General features: G+C 39.0%; 1 protein-coding gene across 1 annotated transcript in view; it reads left to right on the top strand.

Moving 5' to 3' along the window:
* The first annotated feature begins 3,188 nt into the window (after positions 1 to 3,188).
* The window catches only part of mpp7a (membrane protein, palmitoylated 7a (MAGUK p55 subfamily member 7)), a 189,269-nt gene continuing 176,913 nt past the window's right edge, over positions 3,189 to 15,544 (top strand). Inside the window, exon 1 of the mRNA XM_034706737.1 lies at positions 3,189 to 3,463. The gene's annotated coding sequence lies outside the window, so the exon portion shown is untranslated. The remainder of the gene's footprint in view (positions 3,464 to 15,544) is intronic.

Below are 15,544 nucleotides of genomic sequence, written 5' to 3'. Positions count from 1 at the left end.
GAAGGTTATCATTAAATCACTGCAAAAATTCCCATGAGAAGTAAAATAAGTTTAAGTATTACAGTGATATTTACTTAGCATATACCCGAAAAATGTACTAACATTTGTATTGTATTTTAAAGCATTGACCAAAATATTATCTGAAAGTTATATTGGATCATCAGAACCCTTTTTTTTTTAACATTTAGGCAAAAGGACCAGAGAGATTACCTACAAATATAAAATAAATATGATAACATCCAATGAAAATTATTATAAGATATTATTTGGATGTGTCTTTTGGGAGTATGATGATTATTTGAAGTCTACAATAGGCCTTTGAAATTAAATAGTGTGTGCACAGTGCACACAGAACAGTCCCACATTTTGTGGCTTTGACAGGGTTGTATTGATGGTTTAGAATGAGTGTCTGTCAGAGGAGGTCTGCTGGGCTCTATTGTTCCCAGACAATATATCCTGCATCATATCCCAGGCTGAGGACAAAAGAAGCTGCAGCTCAGCATTTAGGCACACAACACACTTTAATGTGGGGACGAGGGAACACAAAGGGGGGGTGCTTCCATTGTGGGCATATCTGGAACTTGCTCACACACAGACACACATTCATAGTTTTTGTTTGATGACTGTTTTTGTGAGTAGTTATCCTCTTTTATTACACTTTATTTTAAATGCTATAAAACCTGAGGTGTCCTTTTTTGCAGCATTTCTTAAAAAAAACAAAAAAACATGGGACATTATTGTAAGATTTCCCAGTGGGATTGCAAACATGATTGAAGAAAAATAATTAGTACATTTTCAATCTGTTAAATGTAAAAGTCAATATTTCTATAACAATATTGAGGCTGAGTCAACTCTCACATCCTTCCCAAATTTCTTTCTCTGGTGTTTGACTACTTGTTGCTTTTTCTCTTGTTTATACCTGTAGGGGGAGCTATCAAACCACTTTTATATATCTCATGTCAAAGCAACAAACATCACAAAAATTACACCCACTTTCACAACACAACTGCTCCAACATGAGATCATAAAACTGAAAATGCTATCTTTATTTTGTACATTGGTGCAAGTAACATTGATATACCCATATTTATTTATTATAGTGCTTAATCAGAATCAGAATCAAAATCAGAATAAGCTTTATTGGCCAGGCATGCTTGAACACACAAGGAATTTGTCTTGGTAAACTGTGCTCTCTTTGTACAAGGTATAAGAATAAGGCATACAAATAAAAATATAAATATAATTATCATAACATCAGCTATAAATACAAAAGAACAACAAATAGGCATGACTAATATGTCCAGGCTAAACATATTATGATAATAGTGCAGTGGTGAGTAGTGCAGAGGTAGTTTTACATTAAAAAAGTATATGTAGATGAGAGTTAATTAATAAAATAAATACAAATATGTGAATTCTGCTTGAAGAATCTGTCATTACCAACCACAATCACACCATGTCAACCTGTCACTACTGAAACATTTTTAATACTGCCTGTAATTACTGCTTTGTAATCCATTTGTAACATTTGTATTTATCTAAGTTCCATTTGTCGCATTGTATATATCTAAATTTTATTATATCTTTATTTATCTATTTTTATTTTTACTTATTTTGTTTAACTAAATGGAACTTTTGTCTTGATTGTACTTATGTCTGGGTTGCTGCAACAACTGAATTCTCCCCCCTGGGGGATCAATAGAGTAATATCTTATCTCATCTTATCTTATCTTATAAAATGGGGTTTGTCAGGGATGTTACACGTGGGAAGTAAATAAATTATGTTAATGAATACACTTGATCACAGATTTAAGATATTTCTACATGGTTGCAGGTAAAGTGATAAGTTATCTTTCAAATTAGGGGTTGTGTGATGAAACAGATATTAATACATCATATTTATTAAAATAAGTTATCATATGTTTATTTTGACTTCCACTAATCTTTGTGTCATACCTGTTGGATCAATGCTCTCTGTAAATATTCATGTAAATATACAATGCTACAATTCTCCAAGCAGAATTCCATATTTCTATTTATTTTATTATTTAACTACTATTTTTTTTAATGTAAAAACTACCTCTGCTACTCACCACTGCACTATCATCATATTATTTTAGCTTGTACACATTAGTCATGCCTATTTGTTGTTCTTTTGTATTTGTAGCTAATGTTATTGTTATTATACTTTTATTTTTATTTGTATGTCTTATTCTTATTCTTTGTAAAAAGAGAGCACAGTTTACCGAGTCAAATTCCTTGTGTGTTCAAGCATACCTGGCCAATAAAGGTGATTCTGATTCTGAGATAGATAGATAGATAGATAGATAGATAAATAGATAGATAGATGGATAGATAGATAGATAGATAGATAGATAGATAGATAGATAGATAGATACATAGATAGATAGATAGATAGATAGATAGATAGATAGATAGATAGATAGATAGATGTTTGTTGTCCGTTGTCTGTTGGATCAATACTCCCTGTAAATATTCATGTAAATATACAATGCAACAATTCTCCAAGCAGAATTCCATATTTCTATTTATCTTATTATTTAACTATTATTTTTTTAAATGTAAAAACTACCTCTGCTACTCACCACTGCACTAGTATCACATTATTTTAGCCTGTACATATTAGTCATGCCTACTTGCTGTTCTTTTGTATTCATAGCTGATGTTATTGTTATTATATTTATATTTTTATTTGTATGTCTTATTCTTATTCTTTGTAAAAAGAGAGCACAGTTTACCAAGTCAAATTCCTTGTGTGTTCAAGTATACCTGGCCTATGAAGCTGATTTAAATGTTTTAAATATTATATATATATATATTATAAATATTTTAAAATATTTTTTTTATATTTACAATTCATAATCAATTTTTCTATGGTATTTCAGATTGCAGTAACTCGTGAATATGTATAATAACTAAAAAATGCTTTCCATGACTGGTTTGTTTTCTTCTGTCGGCGAAGTTGGCAATTCACGACACAGGCGTTAGTCTATGATTGGCAGCACTTTGAGCCAATCATAATGGAGTACTGATATCCTGACCACGCCCCATTAGAAGACTGACCAATGATTGAACGGATTAGGTGAACTGGACGAACAGCCCTGTTGTTTGCTGATCTCAGAGCAGTTCTGTGTTCTGATATATGGATCCATTTAAACCGATGTGTGAACAATCAAACCGTTCGTAGACCAGCATCTTGAAAGAGCTCTTTTTCTGTCGTAGAGAGTGACACCGCCGAGCTGAGGCGTAACATTTTGAAAGGTTGTATTTAGTAGCGAGCCACAGAGAGCGAGGATGAGTTAGGGAAGGAGATTTTTCCCGGATGAAATCTCGTTTTGTTTGAAGTTGTTTGTAAAACAGCTGATAAGTTTTGATTTTGGAGGAGCTGTTGGAGTACGTCAAGAGAAGCGAGAAACCATTCAACTCCGATCTCCCATGCAAAGTGAGTAACGCTGCTTCTCGGTATAAACTTCACAAATGTGCAGCGTCCAGTTTATGTTCTCAGATTCAAACGAGTCGGAAATAACATCTTGACTTTGTTGGACATGCAGAGGATGTGGCTATGAAGTAGACTTTAAACTACTTTAAAGGTAACTGAAGTGCTCTCTTTTAAATTCAGATGTAGGGAACATGCAGTTGGGTGTTTGATATCTGTGATAGTTACTGTCTGGAAGACAGGGGTGTTTCTTGAAGGGTGGCCTGGGGCCCCCCTTGAAACCTTGTCGGCCACCTCTGGTGCCACCCAAAAAAGTATGACAGAAGTTTCAGTTTTCCATATTGTTGTAAGCATTCAAATTCAGGTTACTCTTGACTGTTTTTAATTCATGTACCTGATAAAATTTCTATGGGGGAAAACTGCTGGATGGCAGATTGGGGTTCCTCTCCATAGATGGAAATGGATGTTATGACCTGTTTCTCATGTAACACATTTGTAGTAGTCTTCAGCGGGGTTGAAATCAAGTATTTGGACTGTGTTGCAACAGGCTGCTTGTAGCTTATTTGCATTTTAATTTAGCCTTTCACATGTTCTTCTTTAGGTACTTAACATTACTGAAAAATGCTTGCAAATCCCTTTTATTAGACTGGAGGATCAACCATCAGCAATTGCAAACCCCTGCACATTGTATGCCAAAAATACATTCACTGGCAACATTTAGGTACCAGAAGTTTACAAACATGACCTGACCAAGAGGCGCCAACAGGAACACATACACACACAGACATATAAACATAAATAGAACTAAAGTGGACAAGTTACAAACAATATGCGCAAGGTGTAAAAAAGTATGTGTGTATAAAAGTATGCATGTAAATAAAGTATTAAGTGATCAGCAGGAGCAACAGTCAACTAAAATCTGTTGAAGTTTTAGCTTGAAGGTTGTGGAGTCAAAGTTGAGAGTTTGAGGGTGTTTTGTATGCAATGTTTGAAGTACTTGAAATTGTGATTTTCAACAAACATTTATATCATCATTAGACATCATTTTAGTTACAACCTATTGAAAATACTCTCTGGAGCCCAAAGAACAAAAGGCAGAAATCCTAATGACAGAATTTCCTCTTGACACAACCCTAAACTTCCACAAAACACACTTACACTGTGAAGCTTGTCACTTCAGGAAGAACAGTTTGCCTCAATAGAGCATCATGCATGGCCAGAGAGAATACAGAGCCCTTGTGCTTTGCAGAGTCAAGTGTGGTGACACGGAGCTTGTCACTGGCTGACAGTGCCAACCCTCTGAGTTTGCAGCCCTTTGTAGACTCAGCACTTGGCCAGCCTCCTTACGACCCCATATACATACTCCCTTCCTTATTATCATTAGTGCTTGAGAGTAAGACAAGATGTAAATTGGCCCATGTCACATTTTTAACATTAGAATATGTAATAATAACTCTCTCTGGAGCCATAACATCATCTGTTACGTGATGTGGTCAAAATTCAGATAGACCCAAGATGTCAGTGGTAATGTCATGTTAGTGGAAATGTCATTATAATGCATTCCATTGAGTCATTTTCTCCCCTCAACAGAGTCAGCATATTTCTTGAATGCGCACATGGCGTGTACTACTTGATGGTTAATCTCCCCCCAAAAATAATTGATACATATTCTTTGGTTACTAAGGAAGAAAAACTGCACTCTTTGTTACATGGCAGATCGCTTTTCAAACCTTATTTTAGATGTGTGTCTAATAGTGTTGAAAGACTCGTTCATCATTCTGACACCTTGCTTGCCAGGCTTGAAGTCTGCATCATTCCCAGGGTGTGAATGAAGTTGTTTCCTCACCTGCAACTGTGGCAGGTCTCCGAACATTTCTCCCACCACTCGTGTTTTTGTCTGTCACCTCAGAAATGTAGAACACTTTCGGACTGCAAACACTTTGTCACTGGTATCTGAAAGTTGAAATGTGCTGTATATCCTGTTACCATAATCCCTAATTGCATGTATAGACACAAATGTGCTATTAGAAAGCATGTAGTGCTCTGTCAGCTTGTCATCTCAAGGGGTAGACCTGTTAGAAAGGGTCCACATGGGATCCAGTTTTTTAGTTGCGCTACTGATTTTAAGTTGGGCTGAATTTCAGCCTGTTCAGATATCATTTGCTATGCAGTGTGGTGGCATGAGGGTTGATCACAAGGGCATGAGAGTCAATCATTGCCCAGGCAGCTGCTCTCTACCTGTCAGATGAATTTCTGCTTGCACAGTGGAAGCAGGGCTACAATCCCCAACTTCAGGGCTTCTTTTCCTGATTGCACTTGTGCAAAATGAGCACCTGAAAGCACTGTGGCCACACCAAGCAGCAACCTCAATTCTTGAGGAATGAAGGCAATACAGAAGTTCTAAAAATGGAAGTGTGTCTCACGTCCACTTGAGGCTGGCTGTACCAGAAGCCACATAGACACTCTTTCAACTTTATGGCAAAATTAAAAAAAGTTTACAGCCTGGTTCTGAAAAAATAGCAAATTTCTCTGTTTGAACACACTGTTTGGATGCCATTGTTAGTTTTGAAGATATTTCGATTATGAGTTATACATAACTAGAGACACGGCTGACTTGATTGACAGGCGGGTACACTGTCACTGGAAGGAGGCTAAAGGCCGGCCTCTTTGCCTCATGCTAGGTCGACCAAAAGTTAGGATGAATCAGCATCTATTATTACGGTGACCACTGTGGACATGCTTTAAAACCCTGCTTCAGAAACTAATGGGTGAAGTCACTGAGACTAGATCCATGTTTTAAACAGTCAGTAGATGACACATTTGGTGACAGTCACATGATTTAGGTCAGGCAGGGGTTCCCAAACTTTTCAGCCCATGACCCTTAAAATAACAGTGCCAGAGACAGGTGACCCCCACTTTCTCTCACAGTGGTTAAACATTGCTCACTGCCCCACACACAGTAATTGGCCAGTAGACATATTACAAAGACATTAGAAAGAATAAGAACAAAACAGCCAAACAAGCATATTGTTTTATAGAAATTTCAAAAAGGCTAGAAGTAGAATTGAAGTATTCTAAATGTTTTGGCACAGTCCTTCTCAATGTGTAATAATACCATTTTATTTTAATTTGACTTATTTTGAACGACACAAATTTGTATATATTTTTTACAATAATGGATGAGATACATTTCAAATAATAAAACAAAATCCTGTTTGGGAAGGGGTCTCGGGGCGCTGGTGGCCTAGTGGTCTAAGCGCTGCACATACAGAGGCTACAGTCCTCATCGCAGGGGTCGCCGGTTTGATTCCCTACCGGTTGACCATTTCCTGCCTGTCTTCCCCCGCTCTCTGCTCCCCACATTTCCTGTCTCTCTTCAGCTGTCCTATAAAATAAAGGCAAAAAAGGCCAAAAATATAACTTAAAAAAAAAAAAAAGCAAGGGGGCTTGAGTCTCTTGGGGGTGTCATAAATTATGAGTTCACTTTCAAACCACAACATATAAAATCATACTGTTTACGCCTGGCCTCAGGGAAGCTCTAAAAAGTTTCACCTATGAAAAACTCCTAGGTCCTATGAAGTAAAAGAACCACATTGATTTCTACAAATAAGAATAAAAGGTTATAAAAGATTTCAAGAGAACTCTCTCCAGCAAAAAGAGCAAGGACTTTTTTTTTTTAGAGCTATTAGGAAGTCTAAACTCACAAATTAATCTACGGTCACAGCCATGTTATCCTGTTGTTGACAGGTTGTCAGTGCTGGTTTCTTTCTCTCCCTGATCATGCTCCATCATCCATCAACACTGTGTCTGCTTTTCCTCCTGGTAACTCTTAAGGTGGCCACGCTGTGAGAAAAAACACAGACAGTAGGAGGATGACCTTCTTTCCCGGTATTTGAATACCACAGAGGGGAATCTCTAGAGAGCCAACATTTCTCTGTTTAAACTGAAAAACCTCAACCTCTGCCAGCCTCTCTCTGGGAGTAGCCCACTTCTTCTTTTAAATCTTAGCCTAAAAAAGAAGGGAGGCCTGTGTTGCAGCTGAGCCAGAGGGGGTCTCTATGGAGACTTTTAGTATATGTGTTTTAATCCATTTTACTTCTCTGGCTTGTACTGTTTATGAGAAGTCACAGACTCTTGAATAAAGTTATCATACAAGGGACAAGTGTTCATTAAAGAAGTGAAAGTCTGCCACCTTGAATCAGCTGGCCTGTTTGAGTGCCTCTGTCTTAACAGGATGCTTGTGTCCTGACTTTTGTGCCCAGAGTGCCCACTTACAGAGGCAGCCGAGGTCAGGGTGGGGCTGGATGCAGCAGCTCGGACGAGGCCCCGGCGTAGGAGGCTTTGCCCTGTGTTGGTTGTCTGGACAGGTGTCTCCTCACTGCAGCCCTGCATAGCTCACATTCCCTGGGTTTTGTTCTTGGTGAAGGGGGTCACACAGAGTAGAGGGAGGGAGGGAGGTGTGGGAACTAAGAATGTTATGTGCGCAGGGCTCTCCCCTCAGAATTCACCAGAGCAACCTGATGATGGAAACAAACGCTTCCTGTCACTGCAGCAGAGCGGCTTGCGTTGATGAGAAACCTGTCAGCAGCCTGTTGCTGCGTTCAGAGGCCGAGAACACAACGGAGAGTTGGCTTCCAGAAGTGCCTGTCAGCAGTATGGGTATTTTCTTGGGGCTTAAGGGTGTGTAGGATACAGTGGTTTAAGACGCTTAATCCAAGCATTAGTTGGGATCACTATCATCAGCTCACTCACAGGAAATTGCCCGGAGGAGAACTGTTGTCCTTTAAAACACCAGCCTTTATTTCACACAGTCTCCTTACAAGAGACACCTCTACTGATACCTCAGCTTCAATCCTGCACAGGAACTAAACGGATTGTAATTATTTTGGGTGTAGGGAAAAGCGGTAAGCCTTGAATCTCATTGTTAATGCCATGAATATGAAAATGGGATATTTCTGTCCCTGCAGGAATGCAGTCATTCTGGTAGTAAGTGAAGTAAAACAGTAAAGCAGATATAAATGATGAGTTTGGAAGATATTTTTGGCCGTGTTTGAGGTCATTTTATTTCTCTAAATGATTAAGTTTCAATTTGACAACATATCGGAGAGGGTCCCTCGTGAAAAAGAAAACTCTTTCTGGAGGTATGATCCTTTTTTTTCCAAACAGACACATCTGTTTACATCACTCTCTAGAAAGCCACAAGGCACTATTGACAAAAAACAGTCATTTCATCTCCCAAAACAAGGGAGTTTGTGGTCCAACACTTCCTCAACTGGTGCTTCGGCTTGTTGTTTTTGTGATGAGTTGGACCAGAGTGAAATCTCTCAAACACCACAACAATCACACAAATAGACTTTTTCCCTTTTGCTCTTTTCTTGTGTCTGACAGGCTTAGACTGTTTTTCCGAACATTTCACAAAAGATTTTAGGCTACATTGTTTTCTTTTTCCTTTTTTCTTTAAAGTGATATTTTTGGGCATTTCTGCCTTTTTATTGGATTGGACAACTGAAGAGAGACTGGAAACGCGAGTAGAAGAGAGCATGCAGGGAAGACATGCAGCAAATAGTTGAGGCTATAGGAGGCAAATGGCACCCTGTGACAGCTTTCTGTGCAAAAACTGCAAGATTCAATTAACAAAAAGTATTAAAACCCCACATCACCCATGGGTTTGCTGCTTTGAACAGCTTTTTTCTTTGCATTTGTGTAATTGACAATAAAAAACACACACTCAACTAACTGATCTACAGCAAGGTAGACCAGCAACTCCTGCACTCTAAAGGGCAAAAAACTGTTCTTGTCAAAGGAGTCTGTTGGCTTTGATTTTAGCAATATAAAAGCTGTTTCTGGGTTAAAAAAGAGGGCCGTAGAAAACATGTCCTTTATTTAGGTACACTACCCGTCAAAAGTTTGGACACACCTTCTCATTCAATGTTTTTTTTATATTACAACAGTAGTCAAATAGGGCTATCCATGTACTAACCCTACCTCTGAACAACACAACTGATGGTCTCAAACACATTAAGAAGGCAAGTCATTCTATAAATGAACTCTTGACAAGGCTCATGTTAATTAGAAACCATTCCAGGAGACCACTTCATGAAGCAGACTGAGAGAATACCAAGAGTGTGGAAAGCTGTCATGAAGGAAAAAGAGGGCTACTTTACAGAATCTAAAATATAAAACATATTCTGGTTTGTTTGACACTTTTTGTTCATTAAATAATTCCATGTTCTTTCATAGTTTTGATGTCTTTGGTATTAATCTACAGTGTTTCAAATAATTAAATTAAATACAAACCTTTGAATGAGAAGGTGTTTCCAAACTTTTGACGGGTAGTGTACATCTGTCACAAAATGCTAGCTTATCAAGGCAGCGCACAGACTAGCAACTCCCATGTTATGCAAAGTATGACCACAGTGTGGTCAACTGAGCATGGTGACTTTGAAGACAGTTCTCAATAAAGGTCTCAAGGGATTTTTCTAATGTTTTCAGACGGATAAGACTCTGAGCCTGTCAGATGCAAAACAAGTACTGGATGTACTTTGATTGGCACTCTAGCCATGAAGATTACCTCTTTAAAGCTGCCATTGTCTGCAATGACACTATTGATGGGCTCTAAGATCAAAGCACCAAGACTCCTCTTTCCCGACTGAGTGCCTTCACAGCCCAGGTCTCTGCTGCCTCCTGACATATTAAGTTGAACCTACTTTACCAGCCAATGCTAAACTTGGCATCATATGAAATATGAAGACTAGCATGTTGTTGCAGCAGCTTAATCCATTTATAAAATCCTCCACCGGATGATTGTATTTCTTGGTGTGGATATTGAATGAGGGCTTAACTATTGTGTTTTTCTATGATTACACTTGTGCAGAGTGTTGACGTCAATGTTGGGAAATTGACGTCTCAAAAGTGAAAAGATTATGAAAGTAAATTTCCATGTGACAATCTATCATCCTCAGCTTTGCTTTATCACTGAATGGAGATCTTGTCATTAATGTTTTGTTGACTCCAGCAGCATAGAGAAGATACAACATTAGTCCGTATATGTAACCACCCGAACACCCACTGACACATCTGTCTGTTCACTCATTCACCGTCCATTCATCTCACCAGTCTTTCATTCATTCTTTTAATCACCAAACCTTCTCTCCCCATTCCATTCCATTCATCCATCTATTTAACCATCCATTCTGCAATCCATGCATAATCATCATCTTTCCCCACAGTATCACTAATCTCTGTGGTGATTCTGCTATGGACTTGTGAGCCTCCTGCTGCTCTGCTGATCCCAGACTGAGAGATTAAATCGATGTACTTGGCAGGGTCTCTGGCAGGGTCATGCTCGATGAGCATCACCAGGAGGGACGCTGTGTTGTTTTGCTCCGGCACTGCCCCTGCAGACGTGTAGGGTTTCTCTACAAAGTCCCAAAGCCTCTGCAGTGCTGTGGGTGGAATGAGCCCACCAGGCAGATGCCAGCTATCAGACACCTGCGTTGGCTTCGTTGTGTATACCGGCTCTGTTGCTGTGCTCACCAGGCCGGTATGCTGCTGCCCCTGACTCACTGCGGGACTTTATTTTGATGAAGAAAGCAGGGAGGTGAAGTGAATGGCGGTGGCTTTATTAAAAGCTCTGGGTGTGGGAAAGTAAGTCAGGCCTTCAACCCTCAGGGATGTAAAGCTACAGTGTAACTTTATGGTGTAGAAAGGAGTAATCTTTTTTGCATTCCTTGTGTAGAGGGGAACCCGGCTTTTCAACCTGGGCCCACTTTATGCGTGTTAGGGTCTTCAGTAGGTTAAAACAGCAAATGCACCCAGTTCAAGACCTTCCACTGAAGATTATGCCACTAACAAGCTGGGATGTTTATGTTGTGCTCTCTGCATTATTTTTCCCTTCTTTAGTTAAAGGACAACACTATAGCGGAGTGGTGAGTTGTAGTCACTGTGTGCAGGGAGGAAAACTTTCTCCACTGCCAAGTGTCGTAATTGTAACCTCATGAAACACCTAACCAAACAACATGCCTCCATTAAGCTAGTTGCCAGAGAGTGCCCTGCTGCAAACACCGGTGACCCTTCAGGTGCTGCTCAAGGCAGCTCGGTAGACCAAGTAGCAGTGCACACCATCCAAAACAGCCAAGGCTTGGTTTCAAATCACTGCCAGCTCCACAATATGTGAGCAAGGGAGGACTAATCAGACTGACTGCAAGGTATGTTGTTGAAGACATGCTTCTGATATCAGCTGTTGAGTCTGAGCAGCAAGATAATTAATTAGCCAAGTGAAATGGGAGGCGGGGTATGTTAATATGAGTAGCTAATTACTTTTATTGTGCAGTAACTCTGTAATTCAGTTACATTTTGATTGTTGAAACAAGGATAGATAACTAATGACTTTCGTTAAACTACCATGTCCTTTCAAAATAAAAGCATGTCAAAACAGAAAAAATGAGTAACTTGTGTGTTAAGGTGATCAAAAAGGTAAAATAAAGCATCAGTATTTTGAGGTAATCTCTAAAATGCTTAAACTTGAACATAAACTGAAAAATATTGTACTTTGTACATACACTTGGGGAAAAATTGAACCCAGAATTATGAATCCTATAGCACCTTCAGTTGAGTGTATCATTACATCCCTAATAGTTAGTTTGGGTCCAACACACTCATTATGTCAAAAGGGACAAAGCGTTACATGAGCATCTTTCACTTTGTGAAAGCTAATACTACTGTTGTGTCAGTGGAGTCTGGTGACTAGTGAGAACAGCAATATAACTCCTATTTACTATATGTTTTCGAAAATATCGTCTCACACTTTTAACAAAAGGGCTCCCTTCTGAATTTTCATTCAATGATAGGAATGCCTTATAATTTCAGGACACCTCACAAACAGATTAACATACAAAATAGACATATTTGTTACGACCTGTAACAGGTCAACATTCAGGTTGAAATGCCTGGGAAGGGGTATCAGAGGGGGAAACAGCCATAATGCTTGACCTCATGACCGTTTTTTGACCGGTAGTGCCTCCAACAGACAACACCAATTGTCTAACCTTACTTAAACTATTAAGAACATTACAATATTTCTTGTGTTGGTTTTTTTTCCAGGTAAATTCATGTAATGGTGTTGGCGGTAAACCCATTTTGAACTTTAACCCTCCTGTTACCCTCAAAATTACTAACATCTTTTATCCTAGGGGTCAATTTGACCCCAGCAATTCAAACCTCCTGAAATGATTGTTACCCAGGTTTATGTGTCAGGTACTTTGTGTTCCTTTGTTGACTACCTAGATAGCCCTTTAAATAAAATATATATTCAAACATAAACATAATTTAAAGCATTTAGAAGGACTTTATTTGTAGAACACAACCTCAGACTGCTGCGAGTTTGTCATGCTTTTGTCGGCCCTGCCTTGTTTCTATATTATCAAAACGTATGACACAGGACACATCTGAATGTCTTTAGAGACATGGTGACTGGAAATATTTTATCTCAATATAAAGGTTGGCGGTTCGATCCCAGCTCCTGGGATGTCACATGCGGATGTGGTTATAGTGACCTCAATATCATCCAAACAACCAAAACAAATGTGTGTAAAATGTTGATATTTCTTATGTTATATACAGCTAAAACAGCCTGGGGTCAAATTGACCCCAAGGAACACCGATGCGTACATTTGTTTTTCAGGAAATTGAACATATCACCATTTTAATTTTACGTTTTCCCAGTTGTCCCCATTAAATTAGGAAAGGTCATGAGATATGAAGCCAAAAAATGATGTTAGTCATTAATTTAGAGACATTAAAAATTGAAGGGGGTCCAATTGACTTCATGGATAATAGGAGGGTTAAAAACATGACAAATATCAGCTTAAGTTTGGAAACTGACAATGTTAATATTATACTTGCTTATTATCAGAAGTAATAATGGAAATTTTAAAGTTTCCTGTCCAAAATTTTGATGGTCTTCTTGTTCAGAGACTTGATGTTTAAACTGGTTGTAGTATATGACCAGGTTTGTGAAACCATGTGTTATGTGAGGAAACATTATCGTGTGCATTGAAGCTTCCACAGACTTATCTTAAATGACAGAAAAGTATCTAAAGAATAGGTTCAAGTTTAAAAATCCCTTTATTCCAACATTAAGCATTCAATGTAAAGACGTTGAAAGCTACATTTAAATAAAATACAGTTGGTCTTCTTTCCCAGCTTCATCTGTAACATAGCTCTGTGGTTTTCATTTGAGCCTTGGGCTAACAGGAACTTGTACAACAGTCTTTGCTGTAAACACAAAACGCCTTGATCATAATCTTTCAAATTATATGTTTGGAGCATTTCATTGGAGTCCATTGTTTAGAATAAAAATACTCTTCGAATAAATAAATAGTTGCACAACCAAGTGGAGACATACTGTACGTCTGTAACAGCTTGTAACCAATTTGTTAGTTGTCAGTGAAGGCTATAGCCTTACATAGGGGAGGGGTATTTCACTTGACTCAAGCCAGCTTATTTGTCTCATGTTGTTTTATTTATGAGGGTTTTCCATGCATGCTTTCTGCCTAGCATTACTATGCCTAGTCCTCTTATGGCACGTCAGTGAATAATTCAACATGCTTTGAGTGAGTGCAGCCAAAATAGGCTGTAGTTTTTGCTTGTTTATGCTTCTGCCCAGTAAATCACAGAGACCACATTGCATATGTGTAATTGCAGTTGGTGATTGTATGCCGATGCTGATGGGAAATGTATTTAGAGGGCGTACAAATAAGAGCAATAAGTCTGAAATAAGGCTCAGGCATGGTATTACTTGCCACTTGGTGTTTTTGCAGCATCAGCATGAGAGGATCCGTGTTGCCTGCCAGTGATGAGTATCCGGTGCTGTATTAATGTACCATGAGGCTGCAATATTCATGTAGCCTGTGTTGATATTTGAAATGCTTGGGGGGGCTTGGTTACCGTACACCAGTCCTGTGACACATGTTTCCTTCCGTGTCTTGATCTCTTAAGATGACAGTGACAGTAACTCGATCACGAGCACAAGATATAAACTGTAACTCATCTCATGGAAATGAGAACACAGTTATGTTGTAATGCACATATTACACGTGGATGTCACCACCATCTGCTGTTTGCTTGTTGCTGTGGAGGAGTTATTTTTTATTATTACAGATATTTTTAGAAGCCTATTAGTTGCTGAAAAAGTCATTCAAAAGGTAGCTCTGGGACTTCTGCTGCCACTCTTTTGAAACAATGAAAGAAAGTGATGACAAACAGATGTTGCTAGGTAAAACTAGCTTCTACTCTGCACAGTCATTTGAGAGCAAGACTCTTGGCAGACTGTCTTTAGAAAAATATCAGTGGCAAGCTTTGTCACGATACAGAGCAAGTTTTTTTTTCATCGCGAACAGCAGACTTCATCTCTGAGGTGGTAACGAAAGACGTACGTCACATCATTTTTCAGGAAGTCAAGTATTTTGGAGGTTTAATGGACTTCATTCAGTCGTCCCATCGAGGAAGACTCATCACATCAAGTTTGTGAACTTCTGTGTTTCATTTCAGTGGATTCCAACACTTGACAAATATGCACAACCGCCTAAATATCAATGAGGCATTTGACCTCTTTGCTTCTCCAAGTCAACCCTTGACTTATTTTGTTGGTTGGTTACCCGGCTAAGGCCAGTTGGCGTCTTTGAGCTGGCCTCCAGGACTGCAAAGTGCAATCAGTATGCAGATGAAGGGACAGTCCCGCAGCGGTGTGTGCTTTAGCTAACTTTACTTTTTTTGCAATGTGGAGACGAAACGACCCAAGGGAAAAATACACTTTCATTTTTTATCATCTGAGACCAACAGGCTCCATGTGAAAGCACTCTTAAGCCCCGTTTCCACCAAGCGGTTCAGTTCGGTTCGTCTCGGTACTGCACGCATTTTGTGGTGTTTCCATTGACTAAAACCGGGACAGGTCCCCAAATTACCGAGCCGTACTGTCCCACTTTTTGGTACCCTTCTGTTGGGGTGCCAGACGTACCGATCCAACCCCAGAAGGTGGAGCTAGAAACACTGCAGTCCGTTGATTGGTCGAAAGAATCGTCACTTCCC

Source organism: Notolabrus celidotus, chromosome 17 (genome assembly GCF_009762535.1).
Source record: "Notolabrus celidotus isolate fNotCel1 chromosome 17, fNotCel1.pri, whole genome shotgun sequence".
NCBI classification, from domain to species: domain Eukaryota; kingdom Metazoa; phylum Chordata; class Actinopteri; order Labriformes; family Labridae; genus Notolabrus; species Notolabrus celidotus.
This window is presented reverse-complemented; position numbering and strand designations above follow the sequence as displayed.